Source organism: Artemia sp. Qi Xiang Cuo, chromosome 12 (genome assembly GCF_049724085.1).
Source record: "Artemia sp. Qi Xiang Cuo chromosome 12, ASM4972408v1, whole genome shotgun sequence".
In the NCBI taxonomy this organism is placed as follows: domain Eukaryota; kingdom Metazoa; phylum Arthropoda; class Branchiopoda; order Anostraca; family Artemiidae; genus Artemia; species Artemia sp. Qi Xiang Cuo.
The window spans coordinates 9,505,633-9,524,387 of NC_142805.1; the positions used below are offsets into that span (position 1 = coordinate 9,505,633).

Genomic DNA, 18,755 nt, shown 5'->3' on the forward strand with positions numbered 1-18,755 from the left:
ATTGAATGAGCCCTTTTGAAGTTTCTACGACAAGGCTTTCAATAAAAGCTTTATATGCCCCCAGGGCATAACTTACAACCCTTGCCCTGAGGGCTGTGAGGGGAGGGGTTTTATCCTTAAAGACATAATTTCCAAAATTTTCAACTACGTTGAATGAAATGGCTATCTAAAAATTTTAATTGGATGTTTTTGGGGGAATGATGGGCGTGGGGGGGGGGGCTAGTTGCCCTCGAATCACTTTCGACTATAATAAAGGGCACTAGCGGTTTGAATTTCCAATCGATTGAGCCTGTTTTGAAGATTCTAGGACAACCCCTTCTATAAAAACCTTATATGTCGCTAGGGGATGACTTAAAACCCTTGCCCCGAGGGTTATGGGGGAGTGTCCTCCTCAGAAATATATTTTCTATCTGGAAATCAACTGCGCTGAACAAAATGGCTATATCAAAATTTTTATTGGATGTGTTAGGGGGAATGATGGGCGTTGGGAGGGGGGGGGGGGCTAGTTGCCATCAAATCACTTTCGACTATTAAAAAGGGCACTAGCCCTTTCTTTTTCTTATTTGACTTATACTGTAAAAATTTATCGGAAAAGTATTTTCTTTTAGCATATCTTATAATAGAATTCAGTTTATTTCTATAAGTTCTATAATCCTCATAAAATCCATCAGATTGGGCAGCCAGATACTGACGATATTTTTTTCTTTTCATCTTTAATAACGTCAAAATACCATCTGAATCCACGGGTCAAATTTTTTTGAAAACTTTTCGCGCAAAGGTCTTGTCGATGCTGCTTGATCTCGGAGTTGCATCATATCATGGATAAATTTCGAAAAAGCATCATCAACATAATTTGAGTCAAAAATGGGGGTCCAGTCTTTATTATCTATCAATTCACGCAAAAGCTTAAAATCAGTCAATTTTTTCTGTCAGTAAAAATTTTTATTTCTATGTTTTTTAAATTCAGTTTGAGATAAACTTTGGGCTACATCTAAAACATCACTAACTGGAAAATGATCAGACATGTCACATATACTAACAGAAGACTTTATCGCTTTAAAAGAAACACCAGAAAAGAAAATGTTATTCAGAAAAGTTACAGTAGTCCTTGTTACTCTCGTAGGTAGCGACATACTTGGAAAAAGGCCTGAACACAGCATAATGTTCAGAAATTCTTATGAAAAGCCACATCTAAATTCAACAAATCAAAATTGAAATCACCTGAAATTATTACTGGTTTCTTACATCCACCAAGTTTTACAACTAGGGGCTCAAAAATCTCAAAAAACTCTTTGGGGTTACTTGATGGCGGTCAATATACTGATCCAAAAATAAAAGATTCGCAGCCAATGGAACTTAATTCAACAAATAGAGTCTCACATAAACCTTCTTCTCAAACTGGAAAATCATCAAGTATATTAACAGACCAATCCTGTCGGACATAAATTAATTGATCACCTTTCGCACTCTCAGACCTACACCTTGAAACAGATTTCATACCCGAAAGGGACAGCATAGACATTGGAGACTTTTGCGACAAAAAAGTTTCACATACAGCTACAATATCTTTAGGACTAGAATTTAACAAAAACTTAAGCTCACTATACGCACCCTGCAATCCTTGCGCATTAACATGTAATACCGTTATCGGGAATTCACATTGCTCAACTTAATTAGTTAAAGAGTCATCCGAAAAATACAAATCCGTTTCATATCTTAATTACTGTACATCTTTATAAATCCAAATTAAATCATAAAGTAATATATCCAACCATAAACAGAACACCGAAAATGAATGAAATATATCCATATTCCTAATAAAAAAAGAGAAACCAAATAAAACTTCAATTATTAACAGTGAAGGCTCATTAGCCAAATTGAGGATCTAAGCCACATCTTCTATTGTTTTGGATGGTATAATTTGCGAGCTATTTTTCTCAAAAATGATGCCTCTCATCGTCCACACATTCTTATTTTCAAATCTGTTGCGAGCAAGCTTGAAAACCTCCTGCCTCTCCCTAGTTAACGCTTCATTAACAAAGACACGGGGACCCTTGAGTATTTTTCAATTGCGAAGTTTCGACTGCTGTAGCTTCTGAGATCGATGTAAGTTCGATAGGGACAAGAGCTTGATCACTAGCTCCTATACGTTTAGCCCCTTTAATGATCGGTTTTTCAAACTGAAGTCCACTTCGTAAGTTTAAACTATCAAGAACTTTCGCACCTAGTACTGGGATATCACGGGAAGTTGTCTCGACACCAGGAACAATGACTTTATTTAGAAGGGCAGACTGAACTAATTCGTCCAACTTTAACGCAAGTTTTTCAAGCTTGAACTCATTTTGAGCAAGTTTCACTCGTAAAACCTTGACACCCTTTTCAACCTGCTCAAATTTCAACTGAAGCTACATCTCAATTGCTTTATAAACCGCTTCCATAATCGTGTCTAAAAATTCCTTTTTAAACTGCGACGGAGATATATCTAACTTGGAAAACTCTTCGTCCACTTTTTTCCAGATCTTGTCTTCTACACCGCTTCGCAATTCCTCCAGATCAGTTTGTAGAGATAGCACAGATTCAGATAAGTCATCTGGCAATCCATCTGAATCTTTGATACAAAGCTTAATAGCTCTTTGTACATTTTTTCTCCCATCTTTTACCGCTTCTGAATACTTTATCAAGTAGCACCAAATATTATCTGACGTCACAATCGTGCTTTCGTCCGTTCCATAACAGCAAACTTTATAATTGTATCGACCGTCACGAACAGTAATCACTCTCTTCTTTTTGCACGACCAAAGTTTGTAATATTTAAACTGCTCAAATACGCGATCACCTACTGCTCAAATGCTAGATTGATACTGCTGAGAAAAGATGGGCGTGAGAGGGGGGTTAGTTGCCTTCAAACCAGTTTTGACTATTAAAAAGGGCACTAGCCCTTTGAATTTCCAATCGAATGATCCTGTTTTGAAGTTTCTACGACAACGCTTTCTATAATAACCTTATATGCCCCCAGGGCATAACTTAAAACCCTTGTCCTGAGGGTTGTGGGGGAGTTTCCTCCTCAAAAATCTATTTTCTTTCTAGAAGTAAACTCTGCTGAATTACACGGCTACCTAGCAATTTGCTTGGATATGCTTTTGGGAAATTTAGCTTTAAGAGGGGGGTTACTTGTCTTCAATTCCCTCTTAGCGACCGAAAGGTGCACTGGATATACGAATTTCCAATTGAACGATATACTTGTCAAGTTTCTACGACAAACATTTCAATAAAAATCTTATATAACCCCAGGGCATATTATAACCCTTGCCCTGAAGACTGCGGGGGGAGTTTCCTGCTCAAAGCTATAATTTCCTGAACTTTGAACTAACTGGAATATAATGGCTATCTCAAAATCTTTATTGGATTTGTTTAGGGAAATGGTGGGCATGGAAGGGGTGTTAGTTGCTTTCCAATCACAGTCGATTATTAAAAAGTGCCCTAGCCATTTCAATTTCCAATTGAATGAGCCCTTTTTGAAGTTTCTACGACAACGCGTTATATAAAAACCTTACATGCCCCTGGGGCATTATTTACAACCCTGACCCTGAGGGCTGTGGTGGCGGGGGTGTCATCATTAAAGACCTAATTTAAACTACGCTGAACAAAATGGCTATCTCAAAATTTTGATTGGATATGTTTGGGAAATTATGGGCGTGGGGGGGGGGGCTAGTCGCCCTCCAATCACTTTTGACTATTAAAAATAGGCACTAGCTCTTTGAATTTCCAATCGAATGAGCATTTTTTGAAGTTTCTGCGACAACGCCTTCTATAAGACCTTATATGTCCCCAGGGCATAAATTAAAACCCTTGACCTGAGGGCTGTGGGGGACTGTCCTCCTTAAAAACATATCTTCTATCTGGAAATCAACTACACTGAACAAAATGGCTATCTCAAAATTTTGACTGGATGTGTTTGGGGGAATGATAGGCGTGGGGGGAGGGAGGGGGGCTAGTTGCCCTCCAATCACTTTCGACTATTAAAAAGGGCACTAGCCCTTTGAATTTCCAATCGAATGAGCCTGTTTTGAAGTTTCTACGACAACACCTTCTATAAAAACCTTGTATGCCCCCAGGGCATAACTTAAAACCCTTGCCCTGAGGGTTGTGGGGGAGTGGCTCCTCAAAAACATATCTTCTATCTGGAAATCAACTACAATGAACAAAATGGCTGTCTCAAAATTTTGACTGGATGTGTTTGGGGGAATGATAGGCGTGGGGGGGGGGGCTAGCTGCCCTCCAATCACTTTCGACTATTAAAAAGGGTATTAGTCCTTTGAATTTCCAATTGAATGAGCCGGTTTTGAAGTTTCTATGACAACGCCTTCTATAGAAACTTTATATGCCCCCAGGGCATAACTTAAAACCCTTGCCCTGAGGGTTTTGGGGGAGTGTCCTCCTCAAAAACATATTTTCTATCTAGAAATCAGTTACGCTGAACAAAATGGCTATCTCAAAATTTTGCTAGGATGTGTTTAAGGGAATGATAACCGTGGGGGGGGGGGCCAGGTGCCCTCCAATCACTTTCGACTATTAAAAAGGGCACTAGCCACTCCAATTTCCAATCGAATGAGCCCTCTCGAAGTTTCTACAACAACTCCTTCGATACGAACTGCCCGGGTATGGAGAAAAACAAAAAAAAAACACATTGTGCCCACATCGTTCTTTACTTAGGCAGCGGTAGCGCGCTGCCTATGATATCCAAAAAAACACTTGTAAATTAGAGTACGCGGAATCAGTACGAAATACTCGATTCTTTTATTGGACAAACTTATTTATCAAATGTAATGGCAATTTTTTGTTTTCTTTGTTACCTATTGTTTTTTGTTTTTTTAATTGTTTACCTAAATTTGTATTACCGAAACCATATACAATTGGTGCACATATGATAGCCGAAAAATAAATACAATTGGCTTACATATGATAGCCGAATAATCTAAATACATAGTGTCCATTCATTTTGCTATAGAAACATACTTTATGAACTGTTATGACACTTTGGTAATTTTATTTATTACCTGTCTACTGCAGTGATTGATTCTCATTTCATATCTAAGGATACTATTAGATACGAAATGCCTATGCTACTTTTTTCACTTAGTTCCCAGCTCGATATTTCTTTGTGAGGAGTTCAGCTTGCTTTGTGCGCAATATCTAAGGGATAGAGCTAAGTCCTGCGGAGACACTCCAGAAAAAAAATGTTTCAGTACCGTATCCAAGAGTTTGTGGTCAAATTAAAATTTAAAAGGTTATAATTTAATTATTTCAACTACATTTAGTGAAAGGTAATTGAGTCATGATCAGTTAAAAGTTTTTTAATTTATGGTAATGTTCATAGCTACGAGAGAACATCAATTTTAAATGTAACCCAACTTGCTACCATATAGGACAATCTCAAACCGATATATTTACGGGGTACAGCGGGGCATTCACCGGTGGGTCTATGGTGTGACAAGAGGGCTTGTGGGTTTCAATACTATATCCAGGGTATTGCTAAACATTAGGGAGTGAACTCCCTCTCATGCCCTACTATTTACATTAAACTTCAAACTTTGCTTAGTAGTAGTAATAGCAAATAATTATAATAATAAAAAAAAACAGATACATTATCAATCAGTAGCACACCAAAATTGTAGCTTGCAAGGTTGTGCTACTAACAAAAAATAATAAAAAAAAAATAGAAGAAAAAATTTAAACAAAAAACAACAACAACCCTTCACAAAACAGGGTCATTTAGTGTGTGCTTTTCAAAATAAAATGAGGTTTTATTTCCCTAGGTTCTATTTTCCTCTGCGGCCATATTGTATGCGTCATCCTATATTAAATAAAATATATATATTTCAACTGAAAGCAAGGGTCAACATTAAAACTTGAAACGAACAGAAATATTTTTGTATATTGAGGGATGCTGCCCCTCCCTCAACCCTCGCTCCTTAGGCTAAAATCTTAAAGTTCCTTAAAAAATATTTCTCATTCAGATAGCCTATAACGGCCCGTGTGTTTGAACAGTCTTTCCTAAAGGATCAGGACAAAAAATGAAACTTTATTGCAAAGAGCGAGAGTTAAGGAGGGGGTATCCCCCCTCATTGAGAGGATAATTTCTGTTTTTTTTAAGTTTTATTGTTGCTCTTTACTTTCAGTTACTGACTTGTTCTTCTTGTTCTTCTACTTGTTCTTCTAATTTAATTTCTGACCGTTTAATTGCTGAATGTGTGCTTCATTCTATATTAATTCATATACATTACGCCAGCTCTCATGAAACATTTGACAGTGGGGACCCAAAAATCCTTTTAAAGCCTTAGTTACCCCTACTCCCCGTAAACAGTCTTCAGGCCACCATTCTAATAGCTGGTGCGAGACTATGCGATACTCTACAACTATTAGTGTTAACGGATAATCCATCCATAATAATGGTTCGCTTTTGATAAACAAATTTTATCGTTAGGGACAAATTTTATACCGTTTCAGTATTGCCCCTGAGACTGGAAGGCTATCTAAATAGTATTTTAATAATTCTCATAATTTTCCCTAGGACTTTTTTTGAACGTTTGTGTGACGTTTTTTTTTTTTTAATTTGAATTTTTTGGAACCTAAATTGATCTTTTGCTGGGTGAAATGTCAGCCATCGGCAATTTACTGCGATGGGATCTCTTTTCCTGCTTGAAAACAGAAATAGATCTGGAAGTTTTTGTTCCAATCAGTCCTCTTTCTACAATCTAAAACCGCTGTTTTTATAGAATAACCCCTTGAAAGAAAAACAAAGTACAAATGTTCGACTGTTTTTCTCCGGAAAAAAATTTAGTTTTTGTCTTCTTATAGGAAGTAGCTTTAGGGCTCCCATACATGTTGAATTCTTATGTGTGATTTTCATCAAGATCGCACCCTTTTCCAAAAATTATGAGAGTTTTCATAGGCTAGGGCCTTGATGTGTTAATTGAAAACTATTGTACACTTATGTTATAATCCAGTCTTATTTTTTTTTATTTTTTTTTTTGGGGTTTCTAGGACGATTTGATTCAGGAATCTCTTAAATATGAGGCAGGCTTCCCCCCTTCATATCCTGTTTCTGCTGTCAAACTTAATATGTTTGACAGCCAAACTTAATTTCCTGTCAAATTTAATATGTGCATGACAATTCTTCGAGAAAGACAGTTAAACCCTGAAAAAAGTGCTCTCCTAAAAATATTCTCAGAAAGGACTGAGGTTTAAAACTTGAAAACTTGATAACCTTGATCTGAGGTTATCATTTTCAATGGAGTTTTTGACGAACCATTTCTTATAAGAAATCCTCTCCCCTAGCACCCCCCCCCCTTTTGTGCAGCCAGGCTTATAAAGTTGATGGAAAGCTTAAATTATTTTTACAATAATTGTTGAGCTGTCACTCCACAGCATCCATATTGCAAGCATAGTCAAAAATAACCCTGACAAACAAGGATGTCAGAGGGTAAATTCCCTCCCCCATATTTACCTGAACGGCTTCTTACTGAAATTTGCTTATATTGGGCTTAAAAACACAATTTTTGATGCTTCAGATCCACCCACCTACAAAAAAGATTCACTGCCCCTTCCCCCTCTCCTAATAGGTGGTGTGCAGCTATACGTCACTGTACATAATTTTGTGAAGTATAAATTGAATCAACTTGGTTAAATTAAACATTAAAAAATATAATCTTATCGACCATTTATCTTCAATGGACTGCAAGTACCCTTGCAGTAAATATCTAGGCAGTTTATGTTCATTAGCAAAATTTAGAACTTTGCTACACAAAGTGAAGGAAAGATTCAGTTCTAGAGTCTAGAACTCTGTGTCTCCAGTTTCCAAATTATATCGATCAGAAATTTGTTTTTACTATATTTGACATTTGTGTCTAAGATTGGCGTTTGCAATCATACCATACTAAGACTGTTTTGAGCATTATAGTTTTATCAACTTTTGCTTCCCCTTCTCTCAAGTGGGTACTTGTCCCAGACATTTTATATATGCTTTTTGGATTGCTTCGTTTTTTTCTAAATATATCTCAGTTTTGCTTCCTTTATTCTGGCCATTAAGATTTTTTTTCTTCTTCTTGATTTGCTTTTTTATGCAAGAAGGTCTCTTTAGAGACCATTTTATACAGAGACATCACGTCTCTCTTTGGGTTCTCTTTAGAGGACCGATTTGTTCGATATTTCTCATGTTGTTTTTTCTCCAGTATCTACCTTTTTCGGATTTTTGCATCTTCCAGTCACGTATTGCTATTTTTTCTCCGAAGTATGTAAATCGAGTTTCGCAACAGCAACGTCTAGATCGTCATGCTCATTCCTAATTCGCAATGTTTTTCTTTCTGCTCAAAATCAATATTCTAAACTGAGTTTGCATAAACTTATAACCTTGGAGATTAAAATGTTTTTAAGTTACTAAACTATTTATTTTTTTACATAAGTACAGGTAATTTTTCAAACAGTTAGTGGTTACAAACTGTAAGTAAGGAGTGACACGGCTCAATAGTAACAGAATGTATATAAAAAAAGAAAAACGAAGTCAATAGATAGATAAAAAAGAATTGGTTTTTTATGTTGATTCCAAATATTTAAGATCTATTATGTTTAGTGTTACCCAATCAAAAGTTAAAGGCTTGAGAAAACTTGCTGGATTTTTCAAAAAGGAGGAGAAAACCCCCAAAAGTCAAGGATTCTTAATAAAAATCGTACCATCAGGTTCAATATATCAGGGTATCAAGCCTCCCATCTGCAAAATATGGAATATTGCATTTTTCTTTTTTTTTGCCAGAAAAAAGATCATGGGTGTTTGTTTGTTATTTTTTTTTTTTAGCTGGGGTGATGGTATCGAACCAATAGTACTAGAATATAAAGAGGGGCTTATTCAAACAAAATTAGAAGCCATAGTGTCCTTTTTAAATGAACAGGAAGATTGGAGGGTACCTAGTCCCCTTTTCCACGTCCTTTTTTCCCCAAAGTTGTCCAATCAAATTTTTGTGATAGCCATTTTGTTCAGCATAGTCAAAAGCTCCAATAAATTTGCATTTGCACTCTGGCTTTCACCAGGGATGTGTGACCCCCCACAGCCCTTGGGGAAAGGGCTGTAAGCTGTGAAATTTGCCCATTTTTCACGTATAGTGTTTGTGACTGCGAAGTATACAGACATTTTTCAGGGGATTGGGATATTTTCTTATGGGAGAAATTTTCCTTAGGTAGAACGTTTCATGTGGAAGGAGGTTTCTGGGGGTGAATTTTCCAGGGGCAATTTTACACTGGAGGAATTTCCCAGAATCCCTATACGAAATTCTTTTTATTTGCCCTACTTTCTCTTTGTCGACTCAGTTTTAAATATGGAGATATTCCGGGGGAGTCTGTGGGAAATTTTTAGCGGCGTTGAAACTGTCTGGAAGACCTTTGTGTGGGGGGGATATTTAATATAGAAGAAATTCTCTATGGGGAATTTTCCATGGGGTTAGATTTCCGCTGGGGGAGGGGGATATTCGGGGGAAATTTCCACGGAGGGTGAATTTCTGGCATAACTTGAGAAACAATCAGAAATCAATGTATTTTTCAAATGAAAGTATGTAAGAAGAATTTTTCAGGCAGATTTATCCGCAAAAAAAAAAATCCGGGACAATTTAAGCATGGATGGAATTGCCCAGGGGGGATTTTATGGGGGGGCTGTTACGGCTCTACAGATTTCCAGTAGAGAGTTCATAGTTGCAAGAGAAACTGATCCACGTAATACGGGTGGTCAGAAATACCTATACGAGGTTGCCACAAAATAAATGACCGTGTCCGCTATAAGCATCCTCTGTGACAGTGTATTCCAGGATTGGTCAGTTAATCACCGAAAAACAGAACCGACCATCAGCGAAAATTGAGACATTGCTTGAAATTTTATTCATTTAATGTTTCATTGTAATTTATTCAAAGTTTGAAAAAATGTCAGGCGCTCTTTATTGTAATTTTTATTAATCTAGTTTGGTAAAATCAAGGGTTAATCTGGGCGAAAACCTGAGTCAAAATGTCGATATATCGGGTATTCAAATTATAACCTAAACACTACTACGGAAAACGTTATTTCGCACTCTAGGAGATTTCCTAAGCATTTCGGAGCCAGGATTATCAACTTTTTGGTCCATGAATGTGTCCTCTGAGCATGCACAAAATGTATCATTTTAGCTAAAGTGCGTCCATCTTGAAATCTAAAAAAATAGGCTTTTTTTGCCAGTAGCATAATTAACTATAAGGCCCTTAATAAACCTCTTTCAAAACATTTAACATCAAATATAATGAAAACGGAAAAAAATTCATATAAAACATCCAAACAAAATTACTTAGTGTGAAACTACGAAACTCATATAAACATTTAAATTCCTTGGAGCAAATCCTTTACATACGACATCTCTAGCAAAACCTGAATGCTAAAAAGGTGATATATTCTTTTCCCAAATTTTAATTGGGAAATGATTCCTTTAACGTTATGAAATTAAAATTCCAGTCTTGAATTGATAAGCTGCTGGTTTTAGCTAAAAAATAGTGTTTTTTGAAACAAAATATCAAGTAACGCACTTAGGCACGGGTGTTTAAACCAAAATTCCACCTGTGCAGTTATAAATGCTGCAACTTGTAGGAAAAACATTTCTAACATCGAAATCAGGAACGTAGCCTGCATAAAAAAAAATTTGCGGAGGTAATAATAATAAGAAAGTCGGCGGGAGCCCGATAACTAAAAAAATAAAGAATTTGCATAAGGAGTCCCTAGAAATTCATGCAAATTTGAAATTTATAAAGGGTTGGGATAAGCCCTGATGGCTTTCTGGGTATGTGGCTGCTGAAAATTTTTAATAAGAGCTTTGTAACTAAAAGGAAGTGGTGTATTAGTACTTCAAGTCATGGGCGTAGGGAGGGAAGGCAGGGGGGGCAGATGCCCCCCTTGACCTTCAAATTTACATTAGATATGGCTGAAAAAGCAGATGGTTGGAAAAGCAGTTGACAAAAGGCCCTCCGTCACACCATCGACTGCCCCCCTAGACAATATGCTGCCTACCTCCATGCTTCAAGTACAGAAATAATTAAACCGATAAAAGAAGCAACGGAAATGTGACTGAGCTTGCTAATGCGAGTACGCATAGTTTACTGAAGCCTATTTTGTCTCCTAACGCTGGCTACTAAAACAAATATTTGATTCTTTGAGGCCTTTGAATAATATTTCAGTGAACGTAAACCGTTCATATCTCAAGTTTCCAGAATTTTTTTTTTCAGTAAGTATTGTGCTGCTTCAGTTTAGCATTCTCCTATCCTTCCTTGAAAAATGTTTTTATTAAGACAGATAGAGCAACAATCAGTGCTGCAAAATGTGCAGTGACGAACTTTGTAAAACAAGGAATTTTCAAGCCACAAATGAAAGAAAAAACAATGCGAGGGAAGAGAAGCTTATGAAACGGAATTAACATTTTCAAATCCATTTCCGAAACAAAACTTGGTCAAGAAGTCAGCTTTTACCTACAGTGCTACAGCAAGCACTATAACAGGGACCTTGTTCGAGTTGGGAGCTTTATTTGTAAAATTAAATAGGCACTTGACGAAAAAATACCCAGAAATCCCAAAATAAGAATGACATAAGAAATTACTCACATGATAAGTATTTTTTACTTCAAACCTTATAACTATGTTCAAAGAAATTAACCACTACTACTACTACTAACAACTCATCGCAGCACCAAGCAGCCTGAGGCAAACACAGCTACGCCAACACCTCCTCCATCCCAATCTATTCAAAGCCTTCCTCTTTACACCCTCCCATGAAGTTTTAATTTCCTTTAAATCATTCTTTATGACAACCTCCCTTCCCAACTGCGGACAATCTGCTTTCCGTTTAGCCCTAGACGGTTGGCTGAAAAGGGCAATCTTCGGCAATCTGTCATCCTTTTTCCGCAGAACGTGCCCTAGCCATCTCAACCTCTCTCTTATTATAGTCCTAGAAAGTGATATTGAACCACACTTTTCATACAGCCTAAAAATTAAAGTTTAAAAAATTTAAATTTTTAAAAATTCCCTTTTTTAAGAATAATAATGTTGTCACACATACCCCCCTTTTCTTCCTTGTTTTGCTTAAAACTTTGATGAATTTCAATAGGTGTAGTATCATGTTAGCTTTCATTTGATATACCGGGCAATATTCACAGCAAATCAGACATGATAAGAAAGGATATTTGATTTGCTATTAAACTTTTAAAAACTTATTTAATTATTATACGATTTATCGTAATAGCTTTTAAAGTGTGCTTTGGCTTATACAAAATGTTTTATTAATAAGCAGAAAGTTTAAAACAGCAATTTTAATGATGTACATCGAAAATTGTTTTGCTTATAGTGTGTTTTTAAAAAGCTAAATTTTCAAAACAAACCAATGTAAATTTTAGCGAGTTAAATTTTAGCTTTTTGAAGATGACAGGAAAATTCCACTCCGGACTTGCTTACAATTTCTGAAGAGCCTTAGTTGAGATCTGGTGAATACTGCTTCACTGAAATGGGGTTTGGAATGGAATAATTATTATTCATAGTTGGTAATTGTAGCTTACTGTCAAAATTCTGTACATAAACTAATTACTTCTCAAATGTAATAGGTAAATTACTTCCGGAAAATTAATTAAATAATATATATATAGCTAATTTAATGCACTTTTTAATTGTTAATTATTCCAAAATCATGAATTAATTACTTCTGACCTAATAACGATTTTTACTGTTAAACGTCATTATCTCATAGGAACTACAAGGATGGGGGTCATTCCTGAAATCCTCCCCCTTCCCGCTAGGAAGGGGGAGGACTCGTATCAAAATTGGTATATATGGCACGAAAATAAAACAGACTTTTTTTTTATTCCTTTGACAATTCCATTTTGAGGAAGTATTTTTAGTATTACTACTTCTCTCCTCTATCATTCAGTACACATTGATTTAAGTATTAAAAATATTGCATGCATAATAAGCGTTATCAAATAAAACAGAATTCATTGATTAAAAAAAAGAATTTGGAAGCGAACCAAGACGTTTATGGTCTCATGCTAAAACAAAAGTCATAAATATTTGGTAAAAAGGGACAATATTCCTGAAACTGAGTAACAATGTAGTATTCCTACGCTGTTCCTTTTTTGAAGAGTGTTCTTAGATTTTCCCCCTCCCTTTTTAAGAAAAGCAATGCCAAATCTTAAAGGCACTTGGATTTCTTCGACCTTTGTCAAAGGTGTTTCGAAACAAAAATAACGCCACCTATGCTTGGTCAATTGTATAAATTGATGCATTAGAAATACCAAATGTCCACTTTTCTTCAAAGAAAACACCATATAACCTCCGTGACATTGGACAACTCTTCTCTTTTGACATATTTTCAGATGGTTACCCTGCTTATCAAGTGAATTAAAACATTCAAAAGATAAAAGCTTTTTTTCCCTTACAAGTCATATGAACCATGACTTCTAGAATCATAGGCAGCGCAATAGCGCTGCTTAAGTAAAGAGCGATGTGGGCACAATGTATTATTGTTATTATTATTATTATTATTTTGTTTAGACCAGGGCACTTTGCATCCAAGGAAAAGTCGTAGAAGCTTCGAAAAGGGATCATTCGAATTGGAAATTACAAAGGCTAACATCGAATGTGATTGGAGGGCAACCCCGCTCCCAGGCCCACCATTTCTCCAAACACGTTCAATCAAAATTTTGAGATAGCCATTTTGTTCAACGTAGTGGAAGATCCGGTAGTTATATCGGATCGGAAGATGGATAACCCCCGCCCCTCCAAACCTCTTATTTTCACATAATTTGATAGAAATGTTGAGATGGTCATTTGTTGTCGTAGAAACTTCGAAAAAGGCGTATTTGATCTTTTTGTAACAATTAATGCATCAAAATAATTCATTTTACAATATACAAGGTTTCAAATATACAAGGATCATTAAGTTTAATGTTACGCATAAACGCCAAGAGCCTGAAAAAGATTGTCAGAGTTTTTAAAAATAGAGAACCCCCCCCCCCAAGAAAAGAATTTGATCTTAATGAAAATTAAGCTATTAGATTTAGTATACTAGAGATCACTACTGATGGGATTTTCCAGCTCCTGTCTAAAGAAATGTGGAATTTTGCTTTTTTCTTTCTCTGAAGAAAGGTCACCGGATGCATGTTTATTTTACATTTTAATGTTATTTTTGAAGTGATTATTGTAGCAATATCACCTAAGTCAGTCTGTAAAACTACCAGCTAGTCAGAAAAACTTATTCCCATCTTCCCGAACATTATGGCTGCTGACACCTCTGGTCGGTACCAGACCAAGTCCAAGGGAGGTAATTACTCGTACTTCTTATGCCCGTGCCACATCACAGTCACATCTATCGATAAAGAAAGCCAAAAATCATGAATAACAAGGCAATTTTCTTGATTTTAGCGTCATACTTGTATTTAAAAAGCAAAAAATTAAAATTGCAAGAAATTAGTTTAAAGAGTTTGCACCAACGGTAATGTGTATCCAACTGTTCTCTACTAATACTAAGTCTTCTTAACTCTTGTCAGATTCCTCTCCCAGATAGAAAAACTCTGTTCTAAGTTTCCATCTTTTCTAGTTTTGAAAATTATGCTTTAAACTTTGACTCTGATTGGTCAGTCAAGAAATTAATGTTTGAAAGTTGAACAATGTTCAACTCGAGAAATTACGAACGACGAACGTAATTGGCGCTATAGTTTTGCGTAATTTTGATTTTGTCGACAAGTGTGACTATAATGTGGCACGGGCATTAGTTTCAGCGTCTTATCTCTGTGAGCTTTCATCACAAGGTAACTCTCCTACAGTTGCCACTGATTTCATATTTTCTATCTATTTTCTTTAACCTGCTATGACAACTCCACCCCCGAAAACACAAAAAAGAATTAATTTAAATATAAATGTAATAATAAATAGTGTAAGATATTCTAGACCATACATTCTGCCTGTATTTTGGGATATAAGTAGAATATCCCTTCTTTTTCCAAATTGCTTCTTTTCTTTATCATTTTTATTTGTCATCCTTTTTTTAGCTACTCAATACCACATGTGGAGGGGGGCAGTTTTTGCTAGGGAAATTTTCAAGGAGGAATACGTCTATCACTATTTTTAGGGTATGGGAATGTCAAACCTTCACTGCAGCAATTTTGTTCTATCTTTCACGTACAGAATTGTTTCTATTCATTTTAAATTAATGCATCCTTTGTTTTCATTCGGAAAATTGTTTTCTTTTTTTGCCATTAGCATAAAACACAAAGCGAGCTAAAAAATACTATGAAATAGGCAATGAAAGAGTCGAAACTAAAACGAATTTAAACCGTCATAAATAAGGATAATATTACCGCCGCTCTAGTTTCCCAGAGGGGCAGATTGTAATTTGTGATTTATTAGAAAGTAAGATGTTTTATTCAGTTTTTTCCTTTTCCCTTACGGATTAAAAAATTAATCATTGCCCAAATTCCAGAAGTCCTTTTCTTTATATCAATATATTTGTGACAGCTAATTTAGTTTTATTATTTGATTTTACAATAATTTCCTTGACTAGGTTCTTCGTTTTAAATAAATTATTTTAAACATACCAATAATTAATTGGCTAAATTAATATTTCAATTAACGCTATTCAATTAGTTTTCAGTAAAGATTAAATGACGCTCTAGTTTCATTTGTTTTAAAAATATTTTTTTCCCTCAATTTTTGCTTATGTTTTGATCTGTTGATTTCAAATGTATTGAAGAAAAATTGGCTGAATAAAATTTTCCAATCAAGCAATAGATCTAGTAATCCATTTTGAGTGACAGGGGACCCAGATTGAGCCCTTCTATTTTACAGATCGAAAATAATGTAATGCCTCCAATTTTTACAAGGTGTAGCGTTGTCTCATATTTGTTCATTTTTAAAGCCTTTATTTTTCTAACCTATTTGCATAATTTAGAGCCTCTGCCCATTGGCTGTAATTACTACGTCACTCTACCTCGTCAAGCACAATTTTTTACCTTTTGAACTATGATTCATATACCTCTCTTCAAATGTTTATCCGATGGCGTTTCGATCGGGGACGCCTGAAGCGCTGAATAAATAAAACTCCATACAGTTGGACCTTTGAAAAAGGAAATTAAATTTCAATATGTGATCAAATACGTTTCTAAATATTAGGAAGTGTTGAAAAAAAATAATTCTGCACTGGAGAAACTTAGCTCTTCGCTATGTCAACATTTCTGCGTCGACTGTCCTATATTGAACTCTGAGGTTGTATCATACTTTTCAACTAAATTATTTTTTGGTAAAAGTTTCCTTTCTAAGCGATTTCCCATCATTAAACACCAATTTAAAGAGATTTACTACTTTGAAATGGCATCTCTGAGTTGGAGGTTTATTTTCAATTTACTGAATTACTTTTCTAGACGTAATTTCATTCCAAGAGCTATTAGTGGTATAAATGTCTTTTCTCTTAACCTTTTCTCTTCTTTTTTTTCCGAAAACTTCTTTTTTTCCGATTACATATTCTATGTAATCAACTTGATTGTTTTTAGAATTAGTAGTTATTTTGGGGGACTGTTTCAAACAGCTCGTGTTAACAAACTGTAAGTAAAGAGGGACATGGTTCAATAGTAACCGAAACTCTAAAAAAAAATTGCTATATCAAAATACATGTTAAAAGAATGGGTTTATTGTGCTGATTCAAAATAAGTTTCATTAAGTTTAATATTACCCATCAAAGGCTGAGAGCTTGAGGAAATTTGCCTGATTTTCAAAAAAGGAAGAAAGATCCCCTGAAATTCATAGGATCTTAAGGAAAATTACATTATCAGATTGAGCGAACCCGATAACCTTACTGTAGAGGTTTCATGCTCCTATTCGCAAAAGTATGGAATTGTGTATATTTTGTCAGAAGAAAGATTACGGATAAGTGTTTATTTTTCTGTTGTTTTTCCCAGAGGTGATCGTGTTGACTCAGTGGTTCTAGAATATCGGAGGAGGGTTGACTCAAACGGAAATTAAAAGTTTTAGTGCCACTGTTTTAGTGAACAAAAAGATTGAAGGGCAATTAGGCCCCCTCCCACGCTTCATTTTTACTCAAAATCGTCCGATCAAATTTTTTAGGTAGCCATTTTATTCAACACAGTTTAAAAGCCTAATAACAATGTCTTTGGAGGTAACATGACCCCTTACAGTTCCATGGGAAAGTATGCATGCATTTTTCGAGTGGGGGGGCGAATTTCCTGTTGGGGGGTTTTCCATGGGGAGAATTTTGCATGGGGAGGGAAGTTTGCCGATGAACTTTTCAGGGGAAATTTTATACTGAGGGAATTTGCCATATTTCCTATGCGAGATTCTTTTTATACTTCTTGCTTTCTCTTTGCCGACTCAGGTTTACGCGTGGATATATTAAGGGTAATTACCCGGGGCAAATTCGCCGGGATTTGTCCCAATTCCATAAGAACGACTCTTGAAACACAAGGATCGTTTAATTGGAACAAAAAGAAGCTTTTTCAAAAGTACAAAAGAACTTTAGCATGAAGAGCGAGGTGCTGAGGAGGGGGCAATCCCCCTCATTTAAGTAATTATTTCTGTTCATTTTAAGTTTAAATGTTGCTCTTTACTTTCAGTTGAAAAACCTGTTTTTTAATTTAAATTTTGAAAAGAACAAGCCATCGGGGCCCAGAACGCACGTTGGAATACTTCCGGGAAGTTGAAATTGATAGGGGCAAGATTTGCCAAAAGAACTAGCAATTTTTATGCGAACCATAAAAAACTATCGTTAATTCTTAATATTTAGGTGAGTGGAGGCTCTGTCGGTAAGTGCTTAATGCAGTTTATCTCTTTGTTTCTCCGACCAAAGTAGCTACCATTTGAGGATTTAAGGTGTTCTATATTATTATGTTGGTAGGAGTTCTGTCAAACAGTTCGCGGTAACAAAGCATAAATAAGCGGTTCAGCTCAATAGTAACCAAAACTCTAAAAATTGGAATTTGGTATCAATTGATACATCAAAAGAATCAGATTATTATGCTGGTTCCAAAGATATAAAATTCGTCAAGTTTATGGTGACCCTTCAAAAGTTATGATCCTGGGAAAATTTGCCTGATTTGTGAAATAGGGGGAAAACACTCCCTAATCTTCAAGGAATCTTAACAAAAATCACATTATCGGATTCAGTGTACTAGAGGACCCTATTGTAGAGTTTTCAGGCCCCCATATACGAAATGTGGAATTTTGCATTTTTTTAGCCTACCATAATTTTTTTTCTCAGGGGTGATCGTTTCGAGATAGGTCCTAGAAGATCGGGATAGTATGCATTTGAACGGAAATTATAAGTTCTAGCGCCCTTTAAGGGACCAAAAAGATTGGAGGGAAACTGGTCCCCCACCCACGTCCAATTTCCGCCAAAGTTATGTGATGAAAATGTCGAGAAAACCATTTTGTTCAGTATAGTTGAATCCCCCAAAGTCTGTGGGGAGAGACCTATAAGCTATGGAATTTGCCCATTGTTTACGCATAGTATTTGTTATTGGAAAGTGTAAAGACATTTTTCGGGGGGAGGGGATTTTGTGCTTGGGGTAGTTTTCCACAAGAAGGATCTTCTTTGGGGAGGGAAAATTTCAAGGTGGGGGGGTGAACTTTCCCGGAGAAACTGTACACTGGAGGGTTTTAACAGAATTCCTATACGAAATTCTTTGTAATTGTATTACACTCTC

The 18,755-nt window shown here is 35.9% G+C and overlaps 1 protein-coding gene across 1 annotated transcript in view; it reads left to right on the top strand.

The window, feature by feature from the left end:
• Window positions 1-5,275: 5,275 nt before the first annotated feature.
• LOC148945748 (uncharacterized) overlaps window positions 5,276-18,755 on the top strand; it is a 50,092-nt gene continuing 36,612 nt past the window's right edge. The window contains exon 1 of the mRNA XM_089097508.1: window positions 5,276-5,324. The gene's annotated coding sequence lies outside the window, so the exon portion shown is untranslated. The remainder of the gene's footprint in view (window positions 5,325-18,755) is intronic.